At 44.8% G+C, this 24,580-nt stretch overlaps 1 protein-coding gene across 2 annotated transcripts in view; it reads left to right on the top strand.

Moving 5' to 3' along the window:
- Positions 1–24,580, top strand: part of LOC146866146 (bile acid-CoA:amino acid N-acyltransferase-like) — a 268,476-nt gene that overhangs the window by 107,649 nt on the left and 136,247 nt on the right. The gene's annotated exons all lie outside the window — the stretch shown is intronic.

Here is a 24,580-nt window from a genome sequence, read left to right as displayed (position 1 = left end):
AAATGCAGGAATTTGGATAAAATACAACAAGCTTACCGAATCTAGAGGTCGAGGAAACTCCGTCTGTGTCCGCTAACGCTCTCACTCGGGAGAGTACTTCCTGCTTTGTATAAACCGGGATACCGTGCGTGGTGACGTGTAGACTAAACACTAAAAAAGGACTAGGGTGTAGTCGGCTTAAAGGAACCGGCATAGATAATCTGAATATACGTTCATAAATGTAATAGCAAAATATATCGGAAATGATTTTAAAGGCGGATGGTCGTAGTACCCGGTCTATATTCAATATGTGATAAGGGGAAAACAGCAAACAGTCGAACGTGCAGAATCATGTACTAAACGGATGTCATATGTTGGTGTAATCGTCTAAATAAAGATGTGTGAATACAAATTATTCGAACAAACATACGTGCTCCGCTAGAAAGATTGCTAAATCTAGAAGAATGAAATGTGTGATGCGAGATATTCAGAATTGAGTCTACTATGTGTTTATTTGTTTTGGTGAGGATAATATGTCTGGTGAGCAGGTAGTGAAACATTTCTGACTTGTAAAGAGCATCGTTAGATCAAAATATCAGAATACAACATATATAGCAAATGAACAATTTTCAAAAAACCTATTCTGTATCCTACAACATTCTTTATATTTATCTGTGGAAATGATGTGAACTGATCCTACTATAATCAGTTGAAGTGTGATTAAGGTGCTAGTGTGAATTCAATGCTTTGAAATTCTGTGGTTTAAAGCGAGTTGGGATCCCTATGTGGGGTCTGTGTCTCAATTATTTAGAGAAAGCAAGCCATCTCTAACTTATCGTTGAGTTCGTTTGGATTAAGGGTTTTAAGTTTTTTAATCCAAAATGCTTCTCTTTGTAGTAAGTACTTTGAGTTATCACGGTCTGGAAGCTTAGGTACTTCTTCGATTATTTGAAATTTCAGTTGGGCAATTTGATGTCGTGCTTCCTCCCAGTGTGTCGCAACGCTTGAGGTGGTACTTTTGGTGCGTAGTTTACTTTTATGTTCTGTTAGTCTGATTTTCATTTTCCTCTCAGTTTTGCCGACGTACAAAAGTCTGCATGGGCATTTGATGGTATAAATCACGTTTTCAGAGTTACATGTTGTACTGCTGTGTATTTTGATTTTTTGCCCCGTGGATGGGTGCAGTAAGGTATCTCCTGTAATTGCATTATTACAGTGGGTGCAATTCCAGCACTTTTGCGTGCCTTTTTTGTCGCTCAATGCCAAAGTGATCATTGGTTTCTTTCTTTTTGTTAGAATTTCTTTAAGATTTTGTGCTCTTGTGTAGGCAAACAGTGGTTTGTCTTTAAAGAGGCCTTTGAAATCTGTTTCAAGTTGCAACAGATCCCAGTGTTTTGTAATGATCTTCTTAATCCTTGTTGATGCGGTAGAATATTTCGATACGAAAACTGTGCGTGTGCTGGTATGTTTGGGAGACTTCATGAGTAACTCATCACGAGGTCGAGTTTTGACTTTATTGAGTTGCTCTGTTAATAAATTCTCTGGATATCCTCTGTCTATATCATTGTTAATCTGTTGTTGCCAAGTTGACTCGCATGCCATGTTAGTTGAGGAAATTTGTTTCGCTCTCCAAAACTGGGAAACTGGCAAATTCCGAATCAAAGTGGGAGGATGAAAGCTGCTGAATAATAGAGCGTTGTTCTTGTCAGTCGGTTTTTTGAACACGCTGGTGTGAATTTTGCCCTCTTCGATGTTTATCCAGACGTCTAGGAATGAGAGTGACTTGCAGCTGATGGTATCAGTAAATTGTATTCTGGGGTCTATCAGATTTAATGTCCGTATGTTGTTGGTTAATGCTGGTTCTGACTGATTCCAAATGAGGAAGATGTCATCGATGTATCGTTTAAAAAATATGAGGCCTTCTTTCCATGTAGGATCGTTGAGGATGTAATCATTTTCGAACTTTGCCATGAACGTATTAGCATATACTGGTGCTCCTGGAAAGCCCATGGATGTACCGTTCAGTTGTATGTAAAATTGTTCATCCCAACAGAAATAGCTGTTTTGGAGGCAGAACTCAAGTAGTTGTAGAATGAAGTATTTAGGTGTTTGAGTGTTATCTTGTTGCAGTAAAGCCCATTCGACAGCTTCAATACCGTTGGCGTGCGGTATTGACGTATACAGTGCTACCACATCTATGGTACATAGGGTCCAATTTTCTGTGTTTTGGTTTTGTAACTTCTGTATATTTCTGAGGAAATTAGGGGTGTCTTCGATATAAGATTCCCAGTTTTGAACGAATAACTGCAAAAAAGTATCGATGTACCGACCAGGTTTTTCAAATATCGAATCACATCCAGAGACAATGGGCCTGAATGGAGGGTCAGTAAGGTTTTTATGGATCTTTGGCAATAGATACATTTTTGGTCTCCGTGGAAAATCCGCTTTCAGATATTTTTTCGTAGATGAATCAATCCAATTGAGTTCTTCTGCTTTTTCTAAAATGATGTCAAGATTTTTAGAAATTTCCATTGTGGGATCTTTGTACAATTTTCCATAAGTGGCTTCATTCGTGATGTGTTCTAAGACTTTTCTTTCATAGTGTTCCGTATTCATGATTACCAATCCTCCACCTTTGTCAGCTTTAGAAATTGTGATTGCTGGATTTTTGGCTAATCTAATTAGAGCACTTTTTTCAGCCCTACTCAGGTTTTTGGTTTTGTTTGAATATTGGATTTTTTTCATGTCTTGTTGTACAAGTAATTCGAATGTATCCAGGGTTTTGTGTGATACTGGAGCAACGAAAGTGCTCTTAGGTTTTAAAGTCAGAGGTGTAGAATCTTCGAGTGAATCTTCAGTAGAATCTTGGGGGCAGATGTTAGTGAAAAAATTCCGTAGTCTTAGTATTCTCATGAATTTATAAAATGATACTTCTGTCTCCAATTCTGTGCTGTTGTAGGTACTAACAAATGACATTCCTTTATTGAGCACTTTTTCTTCAAACGTTGTCAATTTAAGGGATGAGATGTTTATTATGAGGTTTTCGTTTGGCTTCTCAATCCTTTTTTGCTTTTTTCTTTGTCCTTTTCCTCTCCTTGTTTGTCGGTGCTACTGATCGTTTTGTTTTGGCTCTTGTCCGGTGGTCTTCCTTGTTCTCTGCCTATCTCCAAAAAAGAAGAAGAAGAAGAAGAAGTACTAGGTATCGTGGTTGGTAAGTTCTCTTCTGATGGTTTAGTGGTAGCTTTTGAGCTGGTGCTGGTTTTAAAAGAAACTCTCTGAGTGTCAATGTCTGAGTCAGACACAACGCTTTCCTCTGAAGATGTTTGAGGAGTTTTTCTAGTGTTGTACTACGACCATCCGCCTTTAAAATCATTTTCGATATATTTTGCTATTAAATTTATGAACGTATATTCAGATTATCTATGCCGGTTCCTTTAAGACGACTACACCCTAGTCCTTTTTTAGTGTTTAGTCTACACGTCACCACGCACGGTATCCCGGTTTATACAAACCAGGAAGTACTCTCCCGAGTGAGAGAGTTAGCGGACACAGACGGAGTTTCCTCGACCTCTAGATTCGGTAAACTTGTTGTATTTTATCCAAATTCCCGCATTTACTGGTATTAGAATTACCTTAGATTTTAGGTAATTGGGCTTCATTTCCTTATTTCCAGATGCCTACGGGCTTATGCAACGTTTGAAGAAAAAGTGCTCAATAAAGGAATGTCATTTGTTAGTACCTACAACAGCACAGAATTGGAGACAGAAGTATCATTTTATAAATTCATGAGAATACTAAGACTACGGAATTTTTTCACTAACATCTGCCCCCAAGATTCTACTGAAGATTCACTCGAAGATTCTACACCTCTGACTTTTAAACCTAAGAGCACTTTCGTTGCTCCAGTATCACACAAAACCCTGGATACATTCGAATTACTTGTACAACAAGACATGAAAAAAATCCAATATTCAGACAAAACCAAAAACCTGAGTAGGGCTGAAAAAAGTGCTCTAATTAGATTAGCCAAAAATCCAGCAATCACAATTTCTAAAGCTGACAAAGGTGGAGGATTGGTAATCATGAATACGGAACACTATGAAAGAAAAGTCTTAGAACACATCACGAATGAAGCCACTGATGGAAAATTGTACAAAGATCCCACAATGGAAATTTCTAAAAATCTTGACATCATTTTAGAAAAAGCAGAAGAACTCAATTGGATTGATTCATCTACGAAAAAATATCTGAAAGCGGATTTTCCACGGAGTCCAAAAATTTATCTATTGCCAAAGATCCATAAAAACCTTACTGACCCTCCATTTAGGCCCATTGTCTCTGGATGTGATTCGATATTTGAAAAACCTGGTCGGTACATCGATACTTTTTTGCAGTTATTCGTTCAAAACTGGGAATCTTATATCAAAGACACCACTGATTTCCTCAGAAATATACAGAAGTTGCAAAACCAAAACACAGAAAATTGGATCCTATGTACCATAGATGTGGTAGCACTGTATACATCAATACCGCACGCCAACGGTATTGAAGCTGTCGAATGGGCTTTACTGCAACAAGATAACACTCAAACACCTAAATACTTCATTCTACAACTACTTGAGTTCTGCCTACAAAACAGCTATTTCTGTTGGGATGAACAATTTTACATACAACTGAACGGTACATCCATGGGTTTTCCAGGAGCACCAGTATATGCTAATACGTTCATGGCAAAGTTCGAAAATGATTACATCCTCAACGATCCTACATGGAAAGAAGGCCTCATATTTTTTAAACGATACATCGATGACATCTTCCTCATTTGGAATCAGTCAGAACCAGCATTAACCAACAACATACGGACATTAAATCTGATAGACCCCAGAATACAATTTACTCATACCATCAGCTGCAAGTCACTCTCACTCCTAGACGTCTGGATAAACATCGAAGAGGGCAAAATACACACCAGCGTGTACAAAAAACCGACTGACAAGAACAACGCTCTATTTTTCAGCAGCTTTCATCCTCCCACTTTGATTTGGAATTTACCAGTTTCCCAGTTTTTGAGAACGAAACAAATTTCCTCAACTAACATGGCGTGCGAGTCAACTTGGCAACAACAGATTAACAATTATATAGACAGAGGATATCCAGAGAATTTATTAACAGAGCAACTCAATAAAGTCAAAACTCGACCTCGTGATGAGTTACTCATGAAGTCTCCCAAACATACCAGCACACGCACAGTTTTCGTATCGAAATATTTTACCGCATCAACAAGGATTAAGAAGATCATTACAAAACACTGGGATCTGTTGCAACTTGAAACAGATTTCAAAGGCCTCTTTAAAGACAAACCACTGTTTGCCTACACAAGAGCACAAAATCTTAAAGAAATTCTAACAAAAAGAAAGAAACCAATGATCACTTTGGCATTGAGCGACAAAAAAGGCACGCAAAAGTGCTGGAATTGCACCCACTATAATAATGCAATTACAGGAGCTACCTTACTGCACCCATCCACGGGGCAAAAAATCAAAATACACAGCAGTACAACATGTAACTCTGAAAACGTGATTTATACCATCAAATTCCCATGCGGACTTTTGTACGTCGGCAAAACTGAGAGGAAAATGAAAATCAGACTAACAGAACATAAAAGTGAAATACGCACCAAAAGTACCACCTCAAGCGTTGTGACACACTGGGAGGAAGCACGACATCAAATTGGCCAACTGAAATTTCAAATAATCGAAGAAGTACCTAAGCTTCCAGACCGTGATAACTCAAAGTACTTACTACAAAGAGAAGCATTTTGGATTAAAAAATTTAAAACCCTTAATCCAAACGGACTCAACGATAAGTTAGAGATGGCTTGCTTTCTCTAAATAATTGAGACACAGACCCCACATAGGGATCCCAACTCGCTTTAAACCACATAATTTCAAAGCATTGAATTCACACTAGCACCTTAATCACACTTCAACTGATTATAGCAGGATCAGTTCAAATCATTTCCACAGATAAATATAAAGAATGTTGTAGGATACAGAATAGGTTTTTTGAAAATTGTTCATTTGCTATATATGTTGTATTCTGATATTTTGATCTAACGATGCTCTTTACAAGTCAGAAATTTTTCACTACCTGCTGACCAGACATATTATCCTCACCAAAACAAATAAACACATAGTAGACTCAATTCTGAACATCTCGCATCACACATTTCATTCTTCTAGATTTAGCAATCTTTCTAGCGGAGCACGTATGTTTGTTCGAATAATTTGTATTCACACATCTTTATTTAGACGATTACACCGACATATGACATCCGTTTAGAACATGATTCTGCACGTTCGACTGTTTGCCGTTTTCCCCTTATCACATATTGAATATAGACCGGGTACTACGACCATCCGCCTTTAAAATCATTTTCGATATATTTTGCTATTACATTGATGAACGTATATTCAGATTATCTATGCCGGTTCCTTTAAGCCAACTACACCCTAGTCCTTTTTTAGTGTTTAGTCTACATGTCACCATGCACGGTATCCTGGTTTATACAAACCAGGAAGTACTCTCCCGAGTGAAAGCATTAGCGGACACAGACGGAGTTTCCTCGACCTCTAGATTCGGTATGCTTGTTGTATTTTATCCAAATTCCCGCATTTACTGGTATTAGAATTACCTTAGATTTTAGGTAATTGGGCTTCATTTCCTTATTTCCAGACGCCTAAGGGCTTATACAAACCAGGAAGTACACTCTCGAGTGAGAGCGTTAGCGGACACAGACGGAGTTCCCTCGACCTCTAGATTCTGTAAGCTGGCTGTATTTTATCCAAATTCCCGCATTCACTGGTATTAGAATTACCTTAGATTTTAGGTAACTGGGCTTCATTTCCTTATTTCCAGACGCCTACGGGCTACGGCCGTCACCTATTCTATCTCGAGTCTCCCGAAACGTCACTTGGTCTCTACACGTACGATCTCAAATAGGTGAGCCATAATCTTCAAGTACATGGTCTACAGCTATCGTTTATCACCGTTTATTACTTTTAATTTATGCTCATTAATCTTCATCAACTTTGCAGATCACAATCATCAAAGCGAACGTACAATAATACAAATACATAGCAGGTATGAAGTGTGAATTCCATGCTTTTAAACAGAATTCTGTACAATGCGCGGAATCAGTTTTCCTTATTATATTTTACACTGTTTCCGTAGAGATTGAACATGTGAACCTCAGAATCAAATCTCTTAAGGTATCGTATACCTTTCGTTTGGCCACACTAGTCACTTTGGTTTGGTGTGGGTAGCACTTTCCACCATAGCTCTAATGAAACTTTACGGTGTTGCAACACGCAGAATCTGAAATTCTCCTTTTTTCCCCACAGCTTACCCCTGACGAAGGGACTGAGACGTCCCGAAATGCATTGGGTGTTAAAAAAGCTTGTTTTGTTCTAAATTGTTGCTTAATAAGTGTGTATTTGTCTACATACTCATTTGATGATGCTTATTGTATAAATTATTGAAATGTTTATTGAAAGAATGCATATGATTTTTGAGAATCGCATATGAAATTGCATTAAAAGATTTAAAGTATTTCACAGCAGTGCACATTGCAGTCCTAGTAATCTCTATACTAGGCCAACACTCTCATTGATACTATTTCAACATTGATTGCCCTTTATGTATCCTTCATTTTGCTTGTCAGCTAATTTCATAAATTGTTTTGACACAATTCGTATAACTGTGGAGTCCTTGCAAATCTAAATAAAATTCTCGATTTCTTTGTCTTCGATTCATTGTTTGATTTTTGTATATATAGCAGCTTGATTTCATGTAAATTATGTCACATATGTTTAGACATAAAATATTAAATATATAAATATATAAATATATTTAAAACATTCTGTGTAAAATACATGAAAACAACTGTATATAAAATCCTGATCTTATTTGAGTATACCTTTTCTGTTTGTTTATCGGTACTTGGGTTTTATAAACAGGTGTACATATCTTCAGTGTTATTCAGCCCTCCTGGTAATTTTGAATCCATTTCAAGGATATACCTTGTCTCTAGTTTTCGTAGTTTTGCCTCTCTATTGCCACCTTGTCTACTCAGGGGCACTGAGTTTATTAGATAGTATTTTAGGTCTTGGCTCTTAGAGTTGTGGTGTTCCTTGAAATGTCTTGCAATAGGGTATGTATTGTCTTGATTTGCAATTGCTCTAATGTTCAATTAGTTCTAATCTCTCTGGAATCATGGATGTTGTTATACATATACCTATCTCTCTCTATCTCTCTATCTATCTATCTATCTATCTATCTATCTATCTATCTATCTATCTATCTATCTATCTATCTATCTATCTATCTATCTATCTATCTAGACAGACAGACAGACAGACAGACAGACAGACAGACAGACAGACAGACAGACAGACAGACAGACAGACAGACAGACAGACAGACAGACAGACAGACAGACAGACAGACAGACAGACAGACAGACAGACAGACAGACAGACAGACAGACAGACAGACAGACAGACAGACAGACAGACAGACAGATAGACAGATAGACAGACAGATAGACAGACAGATAGATAGACAGACAGACAGATAGATAGATAGATAGATAGATAGATAGATAGATAGATAGATAGATAGATAGATAGATAGATAGATAGATAGATAGATAGATAGATAGATAGATAGATAGATAGATAGATAGATAGATAGATAGATAGATAGATAGATAGATAGATAGATATGTATATATATAACAACATCCATGATTCCAGAGAGATTAGAACTAATCTAAACTACAAAAACTAGAGACAGGTTATAACCTTGAAATGGATTCAAAATCACTAGGAGGCTGAATAACACTGAAGATATGTACTTCTGTTTATAAAACCCAAGTACCGATAAACAAACAGAAAAGGTATACTCGAATAAGATCAGGATTTTATATACAGTTGTTATATCTATATATATATTCACTGAAAAAACCATAGGTTTCAGGGGCTTTATAGTTAGCTGGACATTTCCCTTGTACAAAACCCTAGAAATTCCCCCGTTATAGTTAGTTCAGCTAACTATAACTCGCGCCCCCGCAATGCACTGCTGATGATGTCACATATTACATCACTCATGTCAGTGACATCACTGATGACATCACTGGTGACATCTGAAATGACATCACTGATGACATCACTGATGACGTCATCCATGTGATAAATTAGTGCATCTTCTCACACCCTTTGATATACTCAATCAAAATTTCAGACGTCCATTCTCAAAACCATAGATACTCCAATACCAATAACTACATACCCACTCATTGACTCTTAGATCTACATACACATCCACTCACTCACCTGTACAGTCACTCATACTTACAGTCACTCAGTACAGGACTATCATATGCATTTACACACCTACATAGACACTCACACACCACCAATCATCCATAGAGGTACTCTCACACCTAGTCAGTCATGCAAATAATTAATCACACTCCCATTTACTCACCTATGCAGTTATACACACACAAGAACACTTACTCATAAAAATAGTACCACATTCTTACTCTCTTATACAATCACTGATACAAGCACACACTCATCCATACAGCCACTCTAACAATCACACACTCTCACATATACCCACTTATATACTCTTAAACACATATATACTGCATTTCACATATGTAGTTTCTCACACATGTACCACTGAGATATACATTGAATCACTAACACACCCATACATACACTCACCCAACCATACACTCCATCACAGATGCACTCTTAAAACCATGCACCCATAGAATCACCCACTCACACATGTATTCACAGAGTCACACACACCCCACCCACACAAACACTCAGGCACCCAAACAGATACTCAGACAACCAATCAATAACCCATAGAAACTCTCATATAGCTATTCACAAAACCATGCAGCCGCTTATACAACAACAGACAGACAGATACAGACAATCACACAGTTTAGTCACTAGTCTGGAGTAAGATACGTTTAATGACTCACTTATAGAGTCAGTCACGCACCTACTAAATCATCCATTCACACACTTATACACCCACTCATTCTTCCATAGGTTTTTCCCTATATATATATTAAACATATTTAAGATTTACAGAAACACACACTCACTGGATGACGTCATCAGTGATGTCATCAGTGATGTCATTTCAGATGTCATCAGTGATGTCATCAGTGATGTCACTGACCATGTCATGAGTGATGTAATATGTGAAGCCATCAGCAGCGCATTGCGGGGGCGCGAGTTATAGTTAGCTGAACTAACTATAACGGGGGAATTTCTAGGGTTTTGTATGAGGGAAATGTCCAGCTAACTATAACACCCCTGAAACCTATGTTTTTTTCAGTGAATTTCTAAGGTTTTTTAAATGCCAATTCCTAACTATAACGCCCCTGAAACCTATGGTTTTTTCAGTGAATTTCAAAGGTTTTTCAAATGCTAATTCCTAACTATATCAGGCCTGAAACCTATGGTTTTTTCAGTGAATTTCAAAGGTTTTGTAAATGACAATTTTGAATGTATTAATTGTTATACTGATTTTTTTGATACTGATTTACTATATTTTTTAACTATTTATTTTTAGATATATTTTTTTAATTACATTATAATTACATTATACATTACAATACAAAATATACTTTCTCAGAATGAATTACTTTAGTTTAAATACTTGGCAAATAGGCAACAGACTTTTAAGTACAGTAGTTACAGTAGATGCAAAGGGAAACACAATTTCAAACACAAAGAAACATTGAGCTCAATGTGAATTTCTAGTGAAATGCAATTAGTTACTTTATGGATTACTTTTCTAACCACAGGACTGGATCCTAGATTCAGTCCTTGGACATCTCATGTAAACAGTTGAGTAAAAGCGCTTTGGTTACAGTAGTTATTTTTAAGGAATATTATTGTATTTTAAAAGTTGACACTTAAAAAATGTTGCACATAGTATCACCAATGTTATCCTATGGCAGAAAATTCACTTAGCATGTAAGTAGTGTTATCATTACTTTTTCTTATTCAGTGGTGGATCCTGGATCCAGCACTGGCCAACCTCCTGTAAACAGTTGAAAGAATGTGTTTAAGTCATACAGACGATTTTTTAGGAATATTTTTAGTTTGTGAAAAGAGACACTTAGAAACTTTTCTGGTGAAAACCACACAATGGATTCCTACGGAAGGAAATACAAGTTACTGGCAAGTACGCTTAGAATTACTCTTCAGGGTCAGTGCTGGGCTAAACGATGCAGCCCTGGGTTCTCTCCTGATAACAGGTGAGTAGATCGGAATACGTAGTTTGGCTGATTTTAGAGGAATATTTGTACGTTTCAAAATTGACACTTAGAAAATTTTCTGCTGCAAACCACACAATGGATTCCTATGGAAGGAAATACAAGTTACTGGTAAGTACGCTTAGTATTACTTTTCAGGGTCAGTGCTGGGCTAATCGATGCAGCACTGGGTTCTCTCCTGATTACAGGTGAGTAAATTGGAATTCGTAGTTCGGCTCATTTTAGCCTCTTGAGTGCCCATGACGAGCTGGTCTCGTCATGGGCCGCGGTTGCGCTGTGCCCATGACGAGACCAGCTCGTCATAAACCCCGCCCGCTAATGCAACGGCCGGCACAGGGCGGGGAAAGGGGCGGGCACTCAAAGGGTTAAAGGAATATTTGTACGTTTCAAAAATGGACACTTCGAAAATTTTCTGGTGAAAACCACACAATGGATTCCTATGGAAAGAAATACATGTTACTGGTAAGTACGCTTAGAATTACTTTTCAGGGTCAGTGCTGGGCTAAAAGATGCATCCCTGGGTTCTCTCCTGATAACAGGTGAGTAAATCGGAATTCGTAGTTCGGCTGATTTTAGAGGAATATTTGTACAATGGTAAAGGAAGGGGGTGGGGCCTGAGGTGACGTGTGCAAACACACCCTGTGGCGCGTTTTAAGTTGGGGAATTAATTCCTCTTCAATCCTGCGGTCCCCTGGGGGCCAACTAGCCCACCAGGTACCTCCAGTATGCGTCAGGGAGCTGCGTTGCAGAGCGGTGTTCAGATGCCACGCCCCTTTTTACAACACTCTGCAACGCAGCTCCGTGGCGCTTCTTGGAGGTACCTGGCGGGCTAGTTGGCCCCTAGGGGACCTCTGGATTGAAGAGGAATTAAATCCCTCAATTAAAACGCGCCACAGGGCGTGTTTGCACACATATCACCTCAGGCCCAGCCCCCTACCTTCACCACTGTGCAAACGCGCCCTGTGGCGTGTTTTAAGTTGGGGATTAAGTCCCCTTGAATCCTGAAGTCCCCTGGTGGCCAACTTGCCCACCAGGTACCTCCAGTATGCTCCAGGGAGCTGCATTGCAGAGAGGTGTTCAGAGGCCACGCCCCTTTTTACAACACTCTGCAACGCAGCTCCGTGGCGCTTACTGGAGGTACCTGGTGGGCTAGTTGACTCCTAGGGGACCTCTCGATTGAAGAGGAATGAATTCTCCAACTTAAAACGCGCCACAGGGCGTGTTTGCACAGTATCACCTCAGGCCCCGCCCCCTACCTTCACCACTGTGCAAACGCGCCCCGTGGCGTGTTTTAAGTTGGGGGATTAAGTCCCCTTGAATCCTGAGGTCCCCTATCAATCAATCAATCATAGGCATTTATATAGCGCACTACTTACCCGGAGGGTCTCAAGGCGCTGGGGGGGGGGAGTGCTGCTACTGCTCGAATAGCCAGGTCTTGAGCTTCTTCCTGAAGGAGAGGTGGTCTTGGGTCAGGCGCAAGTCGGTCGGTAGGGAGTTCCAGGTCTTGGCGGCCAGGTAGGAGAAGGATCTTCGTCCCGTTGTCGTTCTTCGGATGCGGGGGACGGCGGCGAGGGCGTGGCTGGCTGATCGGAGATGTCGTCTGGGAGCGTAGAAGTTGATGCGGTTGTTGAGGTAGCTGGGGCCTTGATCGTGTAGGGCTTTGTGTGCGTGGGTGAGGAGGCGGAAGGTGATTCTTTTGTTGACGGGAAGCCAATGTAGGTCTCTCAGATGTCCGGAGATGTGGCTATGTCGTGGGATGTCGAGGATGAGTCTGGCTGAGGCGTTCTGGATCTGCTGGAGTCTCTTCTGGAGCTTGGCGGTGGTTCCGGCGTAGAGGGCGTTGCCGTAGTCCAGTCGGCTGGTGACGAGGGCCTGGGTGACCGTCTTCCTGGTCTCAGTGGGGATCCACCGGAAGATCTTCCGTAGCATGCGCAGGATGTTGAAGCATGACGAGGAGACGGCGTTGACTTGTCTGGTCATGGTGAGGGAGGAGTCCAAGATGAAGCCCAGGTTGCGTGCGTGGTCTGTCGGTTTGGGTGCGCAGCCCAGGGCGGGGGGCCACCAGGAGTCGTCCCAGGCGGAGGGTGAGGAGCCCAGGATGAGGACCTCCGTCTTGTCTGAGTTCAGTTTCAGGTGGCTGGTCGTCATCCACTCGGCTACGTCTTTCATTCCTTCGTGAAGGTTGGCTCTGGCTGCGGCGGGGTCGTTGGTAAGGGAGAGGATCAGCTGAGTGTCGTCAGCGTAGGAGATGATGTTCAGGTTGTGTTGGCGTGCGATGGCTGCGAGGGGGCTCATGTAGACGTTGAAGAGGGTGGGGCTCAGCGAGGATCCTTGAGGGACGCCGCAGATGACTTCGGTGGCCTCTGACTTGTACGGTGGTAGGCGGACTCTCTGTGTTCTTCCGTTGAGGAAGGAGCTGATCCAATCCAGTGCCTTCTCCTGGATTCCGACGTTGTTGAGGCGTTGCACAAGGGTGCGGTGGCAGACAGTGTCGAATGCCGCGGAGAGGTCTAGGAGGATGAGGGCCGCTGTTTCTCCGTTGTCCATCAGGGCTCGGATGTCATCGGTAGCAGCGATGAGTGCGGTCTCGGTGCTGTGGTTGGCTCGGAAGCCCGACTGTGAGGGGTCGAGGGATCCATTCGTCTCGAGGAAGGCGGCCAGCTGCTTGTTGACGGTCTTCTCGATGACTTTGGCTGGGAACGGGAGGAGCGAGATGGGGCGGTAATTCTTGAGTTCGGTGGGGTCCGCTGTAGGTTTCTTGAGTAGAGCGCTGAGTTCGGCGTGCTTCCAGCTCTCCGGGAAGGTGGCGGTGTCGAAGGAGGTGTTGATGATGTTCCGCAGGTGGGGTGCGATGACAGCGTCGGCCTTGTTGAAGACGTGGTGAGGGCAGGGGTCGGTTGGAGATCCGGAGTGGATGGAGTTCATCATGCGGACGGTGTCTTCCGTGCTGTTCGGAGTCCAGGCGCGGAGGGTGGTGGTGGGGGGCGGTGGTTCGGTCGTGGCGGGCGTCGGTTGTGTGCTGAAGCTGTTGTGTATGTCCGCGATCTTGTTGTGGAAGTAGGAGGCGAGGGAGTTGCAGAGGTTTTGCGATGGGGTGATGTCGTTGTTTCCGGCGTTGGGGTTGGAGAGCTCTTTGACGATGTTGAAGAGTTCCTTGCAGTTGTGTGCGTTGTTGTCCAGCCGGTCCTTGAATGCAGTTTTCTTAGTGGCGTGGATCAGTTGGTGGTGCTTCCGGGTGGCAAGCTTGAGGGCGGTAATGTTGTCTGGTGATGGTTCCCTTCTCCAGGCTTTCTCGAGGGCTCGGCAGTTCTTCTTGGAGCTCTTGAGTTCGTCGGTGAACCAAGGGGCCTTCTTGCTGCCGGGTCTGCTAGGTGGTGTCCTCAGAGGGCCGAGTTCGTCCGCGCAGTTGCTGATCCACTTCGTGAGGTTGTCGGCAGCCTGGCTGGGGTTTGCTGAGCTGGCGGGAGGGTGCTGGCTCAGGGAAGCGGCGAGTTGGTCAGCTGTGATCTTGTTCCAGCTTCTTCGGGCAACCGGTTGCTGGTGGTGGTGGATCGTCGTTCTTCTGAAGTTGAAGTGGATGCAGCTGTGGTCCGTCCAGTGGAGTCTAGTGGCGTGGCTGAAGGCGATGTCTTTGCTGCATGAGAAGACGGCGTCGAGTGTGTGTCCGGCGAGGTGGGTGGGGTGGACACCAGCTGCTTGAGTCCGAGGTTGGCGAGGTTGTCGAGCAGGGTGATGGTGTTGCGGTCATTGTTGTTCTCCAGGTGGAAGTTGAGGTCCCCCAGGAGGATGTAGTCAGCGGAGGGGAGGGCATGCGGGCTGACGAAGTCGGCGATGTCCTCGCTGAATTGTGTGCGTGGTCCCGGGGGTCGGTAGATCAGGGTGCCTCTGAGGGTGGTCTTCGGGTCGGTACGGATCTGGAAGTGTAGGTGTTCGGCGGCTGTCAGGGTGTCGTCGATGTTGGTCGTGATGTGGATGGTGTCCCTGTGGATGATGGCGATGCCTCCTCCCAACTGGTTGGCGGAGCGGTCCCTCCGGGTGATCTTGTAGCCCTCTGGGATGGCGATGGTGATGTCGGGCGCTGAAGAGGCGTTCATCCAGGTTTCCGTGAGGAAGGCGACGTCAGGAGATGTGGTGTCGAGGAGGTTCCAAAGTTCGACGGCGTGCCTGTGGACGGAGCGGGTGTTGAGCAGGATGCACTTGAGGTGGTTGCTGCTGGTGTTCGGCTTGGTGGTTGCAGGTGTGGGGCAGGTCCGGATGCAGGTGAACTTGCAGGCGTGGCAGCTGAAGGGACCGTGGGTGCGCCTCGGGGTGGCACGGTAGCATCCAGGGATCCCGCCGGTGTTGAGAGCGATGAGTTCGGTGGCGTTGTAGGACAGTCGGGTCGTCTTCCGTCGGTGGGGGCCAGGGGTCCTGGCGCTGGGCACGTTCCAGTCGCGGACGGGCGCAGACGGGCTTACCTTTGGCGCGCCTTTGGCGCACAATCGGCGCGCCCGCTGCGCGTGACCGCTGCGCGTTCGTACGGTCGCCATATATGGCGAAGTGCGAGGGAGGGCAGAGCAGCTGGGAGGCGGGAGCGGGGAGGTTACAGAAGAAAAAGGGGCGTGGTTAGCGGCGGTGGCGGGAAGCGGGCAGGGAGGACAACAAGAGACAGGGGGACCGGCGAACAACGAATACAGAACAAATTAACAAAGTAAATACCACAATTGCACACAGAGAAACTCAGCAGTCAGGGGGCACACAACAGGAGACCAAGGTGCAGGAGCACAGCGCTATCGCGTAGGAGACCACGCCGCTCGGTGGCAGGGGGCGTGGTCACATGGCGGTAGCAGGGGCAGCGAGGAGGCACACGCAGCAGCTGGTGGCCGTGCGGCGCGGGGGTGTCCTAGATTAGGTCACACTCACCTGCGTCGCACGGTCGCCATATATGGCCAAGTGCGAGGGAGGGCAGAGCAGCTGGGAGGCGGGAGCGGGGAGGTTACAGAAGAAAAAGGGGCGTGGTTAGCGGCGGTGGCGGGAAGCGGGCAGGGAGGACAACGAGAGACAGGGGGACCGGCGAACAACGAATACAGAACAAATTAACAAAGTAAATACCACAATTGCACACAGAGAAACTCAGCAGTCAGGGGGCACACAACAGGAGACCAAGGTGCAGGAGCACAGCGCTATCGCGTAGGAGACCACGCCGCTCGGTGGCAGGGGGCGTGGTCACACGGCGGTAGCAGGGGCAGCGAGGAGGCACACGCAGCAGCTGGTGGCCGTGCGGCGCGGGGGTGTCCTAGATTAGGTCACCTAGCGGCCAACTCGGCCACCAGGTACCTCCAGTAAGCGCCACGGAGCTGCTTTGCAGAGAGGTGTAAAAAGGGGTGTGGCCTCATTACACCTCTCTGCAACGCAGCCCCCTGGCGCATACTGGAGGTTCCTGGTGGGCTAGTTGGCCCCCAGGGACCCCCGGTATTCAAGGGGAATTAGTTCCCCCTCTGCAAACGCGCCAGGGGGCGCGTTTGCAGAGTGGTGTAAGGAGGGGGCGTGGCCTCCTGCCCGATCCCGATCTTTTCTGCCGGCATTGCTTTTCGACATGGGGAGCAGCTAACATGCTGCTCCCCATGTGGAAAAGCAATCAGCTTTGCTTCATTGAAGCGAGAGCAGGTTTCCCTGCTCTCGCTTCAATGAAGCAAAGCAGTTTGCAATGACAGGGTGGGAGCCGCGAGGCTCCCGCCCTGTCATTGCAAACAGCAGTGTCCTGGGGGTGGGCACCCCGGGACACTGCAGAAGCCGGCCCTGAGGGTGGCAGTCCCCAGGGCCATCATGGGCTCCAGGAGGGGGGCCGCATGGCCCCCCTCCCACACAGCCAAGTTGCCCCGGGGGGTGGCGGTCCCCGGGGCTGGGGGGCCTGAGAGCCCCCCCATCGCAAATACTTTCAAGCTCCGGGGGGTGGCGTTCCCCGGGGCTGGGTAGGCTGCGAGCCCCCCCACCCATTTTCTATAAGCCCCGGGGGGTGGTGGTCCCCGGGGCTGGGGGGGCCGTGAGCCCCCCCATATAGTATCTCTGAGCCCCGGGGGGTGGCAGTCCCCGGGGCAGTGTGGGGGAAATTGGGACCCCCCCACACTTTTTTATTTCTGCCCCCGGGATTTGGCAAATTACCAAAGAAGCGAGGGAGCCCCGCGCTTCTTTTTTTTTTATTTTTGGACGAAAGTCGGGTTGGGTGTGCGAATTTCGCCGATTTTTAAAAAATAAAAATACTTTTTTTGGCCCTGGGGGTTCTTGTGGGACCCCCTCAGCAGGCCTAGGGGGTCAGGGTGTTTCTACCCTGCCCCCTTGTCGCGTTTTGTGCCTTTGTTGTTGTGCTTTCTTGTGCCTCGGTTCTACCGAGGCACAAGATGGCTGCCAACACTTCCTGATTCAGAGTGTTGGCAGCCAATTAGCATTCAGCTCGTGCTCAGGAGGGTTCGGGGAGGGTGCGGGGAGGATCCGCGTATCCTCCCCGGCCATAGATATCACTAACTTTTAACTCTAATTTTCTCAGGAACTACTGAACAGATTTACACAATTTAAGCAAAAGGCACAAGTCTGAACTGAGGACTACCTCCTTGCCAAATTTGGTGTAATTCCGTTCAGCAGTTCGGGCTGTAGCTGCGACAACAGGTCCTATGGGAAATTGCATGGGGGAAACGCGTTTTGGAACCCCCTTTTTTCTCGGCCCCCGCTTGACGAATCACCACGAAACTTTCAGGGTAGGAGCGGAGCAGAGCTGGCCAAAAGTTTGGAAAATTTCACGAAGATTCATCAACCAGCGCCAAGGATATTCCCAATAGAATGTTGCGGATTTCCTATGGAAAATAGGTCCTAACTATAACTATCTACTGGCGACCGACAGTAGATAATATATACATATATATATATATTCCCCGTTATAGTTAGTTCAGATAACTATAACTCGCGCGACCGCAATCCACTGCTGATGACGTCACATATTACATTACTCATGACATGGTCAGTGACATCACTCATGACATCACTGATGACATCATCCTGGTGATAGAGTGGCGGTCGCGCGAGTTATAGTTATCTGAACTAACTATAACGGGGAAATTTCAATGTTTTTTTACGAGTGAAATGTCCAGCTAACTATAACATGTGTGAAACCTATGGTTTTTTAAGTGAATTTGCAAGGTTTTTTAAATGCTAATTCCTAACTATAACGTGTGTGAAACCTATGGTTTTTTAAGTGAATTTGTAAGGTTTTTTAAATGCTAATTTATGTATTTATTATTGTATTTTTTATATATTTATTTTACAATAAACTACCTATGTATATAGTTATAGATTGACTGTATCCTGTAATATGGAATAGCTCAACTCTTTTTTTTTGTATTTGGATAAAGTTGAACAGCATAGGTAATATCTTCTATAAACTTATAAATAGTTGCATTTTTTTTTTTAAAGTTTTTTCGCGCACGGTGCGTGCACCCCGCGATTTAAAAAAAAAAAAAAAATGTTTTCACCCTTCTGGGTCCTTCAGGGACCCCCTGACAAAGGCTAGGGGGTCAGGAAATCTCTACCCTGCCCCCTTTTCACGTTCTCCACATTTCTTTTTCACTGTCACACACAAAATGGCGGTCGACACTTCCTGATTTCGACCGATTCGAATGTTGACTGACATGTAACCACCAATCAGAATTATGCTTGCGCACGTTAAGGTGCGCGCACGGTGCGTTCACGGTGCGCGCACGGTGCGCGCTTCTAGATATTTATGTACTTTTAACTGCATTTTTCTCAGGAACTACTGAACAGATTGACACCATATATGCAAAAGGCACATGCTTGACCTGAGGACTACCTCTTTGCCAAATTTCAAGTAATTCTGTTCAGCCGTTCGGGCTGTACCTTTGACTAAAGGTCCTATGGGAAAATGCATGGGGAAAACGCGTTTTGGGACCCCCATTTTTTCTCAGCCCCCGCTTGACGAATCACCCCGAGACTTTCAGGGTAGGAGCTCAGCGGAGCGCCCCATTAGTTTTGAAAATTTCACGAGGATTCGTCAACCGGCACCAAAGTTATTCAAAATAGAATTTTCAGATTTCCTATGGAAACTCTGTCCTAACTATAACTATCTACTGGCGACCGCCAGTAGATAGATAATATATAGATAGATAGATAGATAGATAGATAGATAGATAGATAGATAGATAGATAGATAGATAGATAGATAGATAGATAGATAGATAGATAGATAGATAGATAGATAATCTTCATTTATTTATGGACAGCACTTGTACACAGGACCGCGTTTCTGTGGAACTTGCACATTTTGTCAACCTAGAAGTGCAGCGTTGATTTCCACTGTCTTCTAGGTTGACAAAGGCTGCAAGTTCAGCAGAAACGCGGTTGTGTGTACAAGTGCTGTTCATGAATAAATAAAAAATGTCCTCCTGAATCGAATGCGGTCATTCTCCTTACAGTGGGGAAAGCTGTTTTGTATACTTAAGAGGCGTATGTGGTATCAGCTCTGTTAGACCTGGCACCATTGGCGTGAGTCTCCCTTCCATTTTTTCTCTGTGCCTCCTCCGTTTTTTCTGGTGATAGATGCTCTGGGCGCTGCGCCACTGCCATTCAGTACCGCAACGCGGATGCTCCCTGTGTAAAGATGACATATGAATTGATGTATCCCTGATTGGCTTATTTGGTCTACATGTTAGTCCCTAGTAATGTGGCCTGTGTGTGCCCGGGGCTGGTAAACCAAATGCTGCTGGTGGGCCTGCAGCGCTGATTTGTGCCACCCACAGAAGCAGCTTGTACAGTGTGTCTCAGACCTGCCACTGCAGTGTCTGTGTGCAGTCTAGAACTGCCATCTTGGCTGTGAAGTGCACCTACTTCCCAGCCCCTGAACCTTCCCTTGGCATCATGTAAGCCACCCCTATGGTAGGGTGCATCGTATGTGTAAGGTAGGACGTGCTCTGATGTGTGTAGCATGTCCTGGTAGTGAATTACACCCAATTTGGTTTTTCACTATTGTAAGGCTACCTGTTCTCCATAGGCCAGAATGGGAGGTTTGGCTATTACATTCTATAGTCCTAACTGACCCATAGAACATGGTAGAAAAACGAATTTAGTATGCCTGAGCTCAGAATATTAAAATACATCTTTTTGTGAAGTTTATTTTTATATTCTGTGTTTGAAAATACCTCTTTTAGAAAGTAGGTATTTTCTTGCCTAAGCCTTCCAGTGTGCTCTGCTGTTATGTGTATTGACTTTCTGGTTTTGGAGGGACAGGGCAGGCTGAGTCAGACCTGGGTTGAATAGAGAGATCTGCATTGGAGTATGGGGAGGGGTAGCTCCTGGACCTGAATAGGGCTGTGCCTGGCAAGGTGAATGCTGGCTCCACCTCCCACTGTGCGTCTGATGGCAGACCCCATCTTTCTGAAAGGAAGGATGCAGCCTGGTAAACAAAGTGCTCCAGGGCTGGGCAGAACTGGTTCTGGCTGGGTTCAGTGACTTGTAGCTTCTGAGAACAAAGACTTTTGGGGTATATATATCTGTGCTAAAGCCCCTACAATTTGTATTCCCCCTGGATCTCAAGACCAACCTCTGTCCGTGGAACTGAAGGAAAACTGCAGGAGAGGACTGTCCTTGTGCTGTGTGCTGTTCCCTGGATTGGCCTGCAGTAGTTTTCATTGGACTGGAAAGAAGAGGGAAAAGGAGCTGTAAGAGAACTTTTTAATATTGAGCCTGCAATCACCCAAGGGCTAGAGAGAGAACTAGCCTCCTGACTGAAGTCTCAGGCCCAGTAGACTTCATTTCGTCGCTAAAGCCTGTTAGCGAGCCGCCGCAGCCGAGGAGCGTCAAGAAATCCGTCGCACGGCTGCCGCTGAGCGCTCGCTGATCAAATCATCGCCCGCACGTTTGTGGGCCCCGAAATCATCGCTAAAGCCTGTTAGCGAGCCGCCGCAGCCAAGGAGCGCCAAGAAATCCGTCGCACGGCTGCCGCTGAGGGCTCGCTGATCAAATCATTGCCCGCACGTTTGCGAGCCTCGAAATCATCGCTATCGCCCGTTTGTGAGCCGCCGCGGCCGAAGAGCGCTCAGAAATCCATTGCGCTGCTGCCGCTCAGTGCTCGCTGATCTGTTCATCTCCCCGCACGTTTGCGGGCCTCGAAACCATCGCTAAGGTCCGTTTGCGATCCGCCGCGTCCAAGAGCATGAGGAAAAACATCGCTATCACGCCGTAGCGGCATTTTGTTGATTATTGACACCAACATCCAGGAACTGTGAGTAAAAGGGTCGCAGAGACCACCGCCCTGAACTGAACTTTGCATTCCCCATTTGAACTATTTTTGCAGCATCAAGAGAGTATTATTTTTGTACTGTATTGTGGCTTCCTCGTTATTTGGTCTTGTGATAAGCCTATATATAAAGATAACTATTTTTTGATACCCACCTGTGTTGTGTCCCTCTGTAGTGTTCCTCACTGCATTACTGTGTATGGTCATAGATGCTTAACGCACTGCCTCTGAGATTAGCCTAACTGCTCGTGCTACGTTACCACAGGGTCGAGCAGGGGTTGTCAAAGGGGTGCAGCCCTTCACTCTGACTTAGAAAGAAGGGTCCCTGCTTGGACAGTGGCCATCCACTGCCAACCAGAGACCCCCATTTCTAACAGGCTCTATTCCGCACCACCAGCGATTTTGATGCACGCCAGTCAAGCCACAAAGCTGAAGTTAAGTTGTCAATGTTGGCACTCACCCGTTCATTGCATTGGAGGATCCACAGATGAATGGGAAGATAGAGGCAGCGTGAATTTGACACTGGGAGCTGAATGGCTACCCTTAGGAGGGACTCCTGCTCAGCAGGAAGCCCGGACATTTGAAATATTGGAATGATAGGAGCTGGGCACCGGAATCGGCATGTGTCAAGCGGTGGTTCCAGGGGATTCAGCATATTGATTGTCAGCACTTGCTCTACAAAGTTCTGGCAGTTTTAAAAAAAATGAAATAAGGTGAGCGCTGAACCATGTTATGTCACACAGTAAAAGCAAGATCTGCTGCAATATCTAATTAAATTGGACGAGTTGCGGGCGGAAACAGTTTGAATATGGGGAAGAATGTATTCGTATTCATATGAACAGTTATAAAAACAGATTGACAAACTGCCAGCAGCGAGACAACAATAGGTGAAAGAAACCTTCATTTTATCAGAGTTTGTGATGGAAGAATTGCAGCGCACACGAAGTCAGTAATGAAAGTGACTAAAATTATTTCTGTATTTAAAACTGCAGAGGAAGAGAAAAAATGAAAGCAGATGATTTTAATGTTATTTTACCATAAGTGACTGCCATACGAACTAGAACGAAATTTAACATTTGAAATGTGAATTGGAGTAACTTTTCTATGCTTATGTTATTGGCCTCACCTGTGGGGGGACCATTCAAAAAGTGGAAATCAACTTCTAGGTTGACAAAGGCTGCAAGTTCAGCCGAAACGTGTTGCTGTGTACAAGTGATGTCTATTTATAATTAAAAATTTCCTCAGGAATCGAGTGCGGGTATTTTCTTTACAGTGGGGAAAGCTGTTTTGTTTACTTAATGTGGTGTGTGGTATCGCCTCTATTTCGCACCACCGGCGATTTGGATGCACGCCCGCCAAGCCACAAAGCTGAAGTTAATTAATATATATATATATATTCACTGAAAAAACCATAGGTTTCACACACGTTATAGTTATGAATTAGCATTTAAAAAACCTTGCAAATTCACTTAAAAAACCATAGGTTTCACACATGTTATAGTTAGGTGGACATTTCACTCGTAAAAAAACAATGAAATTCCCCCGTTATAGTTAGTTCAGATAACTATAACTCGCGCGACCGCAATCCACTGCTGATGACGTCACATATTACATCACTCATGACATGGTCAGTGGCATCACTCATGACATCACTGATGACATCATCCTTTCGATAGAGTGGCGGTCGCGCGAGTTATAGTGAATGTTTGTGACTCGCTATTAGGAAATCACAAACAGCTATGTACAACAGTGTGTTTTACACTGTCTGTGATTTCTAGTGGGTCACAATTGACCTACCTCATTAATAGTCATGAGGTAGGTCATAATTTGCAACCCACTGGGGATCGCCAAAAACACAGGGAAGGTAGCCTGTTGGGGACAGCAGACCACCAGCTCTGTGTTTGCTTTTAAATAAAGCATCTTTTTTTTTTATGCAGCGCGTTTTCCTTAAAGGAAAACAAGATGCGTTTCAAAAAGTATGATGAAAAGTTTTCTTTTCACCCTTTAAGAGTAAGCAGTGGTCCGTGGGACCACTTCCTGCTCTTAAAAAATGTTTTTGCATACTTTCACAATTGGGAAGGGGTTCTTTGGGGACCCCATACGGTTTGCAAATGTGTAACCCCCAAATTGAATTTGGTGATAAAAAGTGAATGTTTTATGACCGCTTTTCGGTCGCAAAACATTTACACATACCACTGTGAGTCGCAATTCAGAAGGGATGCACTTAACACGTCGCTTCCTAATACCGAATCGCTAACCTTTTTGCGATTTGGTATAGGTAACCGAATTTCAAAATAGGGTTTGGTACATAGGAAAAGGCTTTTTACCATTAGCTCACTGGTTTGCAACCGAGAAAAAGCTACCTACATGTGGCTCTAAGATTCTAGAATGTCGGCAATGCTGAGGAAGCGTACAGGGCAGGATGTGTCTGTGCTGTCCTCCCGTAGGCTTTGTGTCGAGGCCGTATTTCTAATAGGCCTGGGCTAAAATTTTGTTCCATTCGCGGAAATTGCGATAATTTGACATTTTCACGTTCCACGGAAAGCGCGAAAATGTCAAAATTTCCGCATTCCGCAGCTTGGCGATAATTTGTTTCTTGCTCGCGCTGTAAAATAATACATTCTCGCGCGCGCGCATTCGCCTTACCTGAATCCCTGCGTTCGCCGACAAGTTTTCTTTATCCGGTCGCGTTCTCCATGAGATGTTGTAATGTTTTTAGCCATTTGCGCTGTCTCGCGACAGTTCGCGCCCGCAGTGACGTCATGCGTCGTGCGATCACGTCTTTCTTCTCGCGATTATGCACCGCGAGACAACTGAAAACAAGATGGCTGCGCCCGCGAGCGACCACATGGGTAAATTGGCGAGCCGCAACCATGCAGAAAATTTCGCGAACATGCGGGAAAAAAACTTCCGCATCTTCGCGATATTTCCGCGTGTTTGCGATAATT

Source organism: Triturus cristatus, chromosome 2_1 (genome assembly GCF_964204655.1).
Source record: "Triturus cristatus chromosome 2_1, aTriCri1.1, whole genome shotgun sequence".
Taxonomy (NCBI): domain Eukaryota; kingdom Metazoa; phylum Chordata; class Amphibia; order Caudata; family Salamandridae; genus Triturus; species Triturus cristatus.
This window is presented reverse-complemented; position numbering and strand designations above follow the sequence as displayed.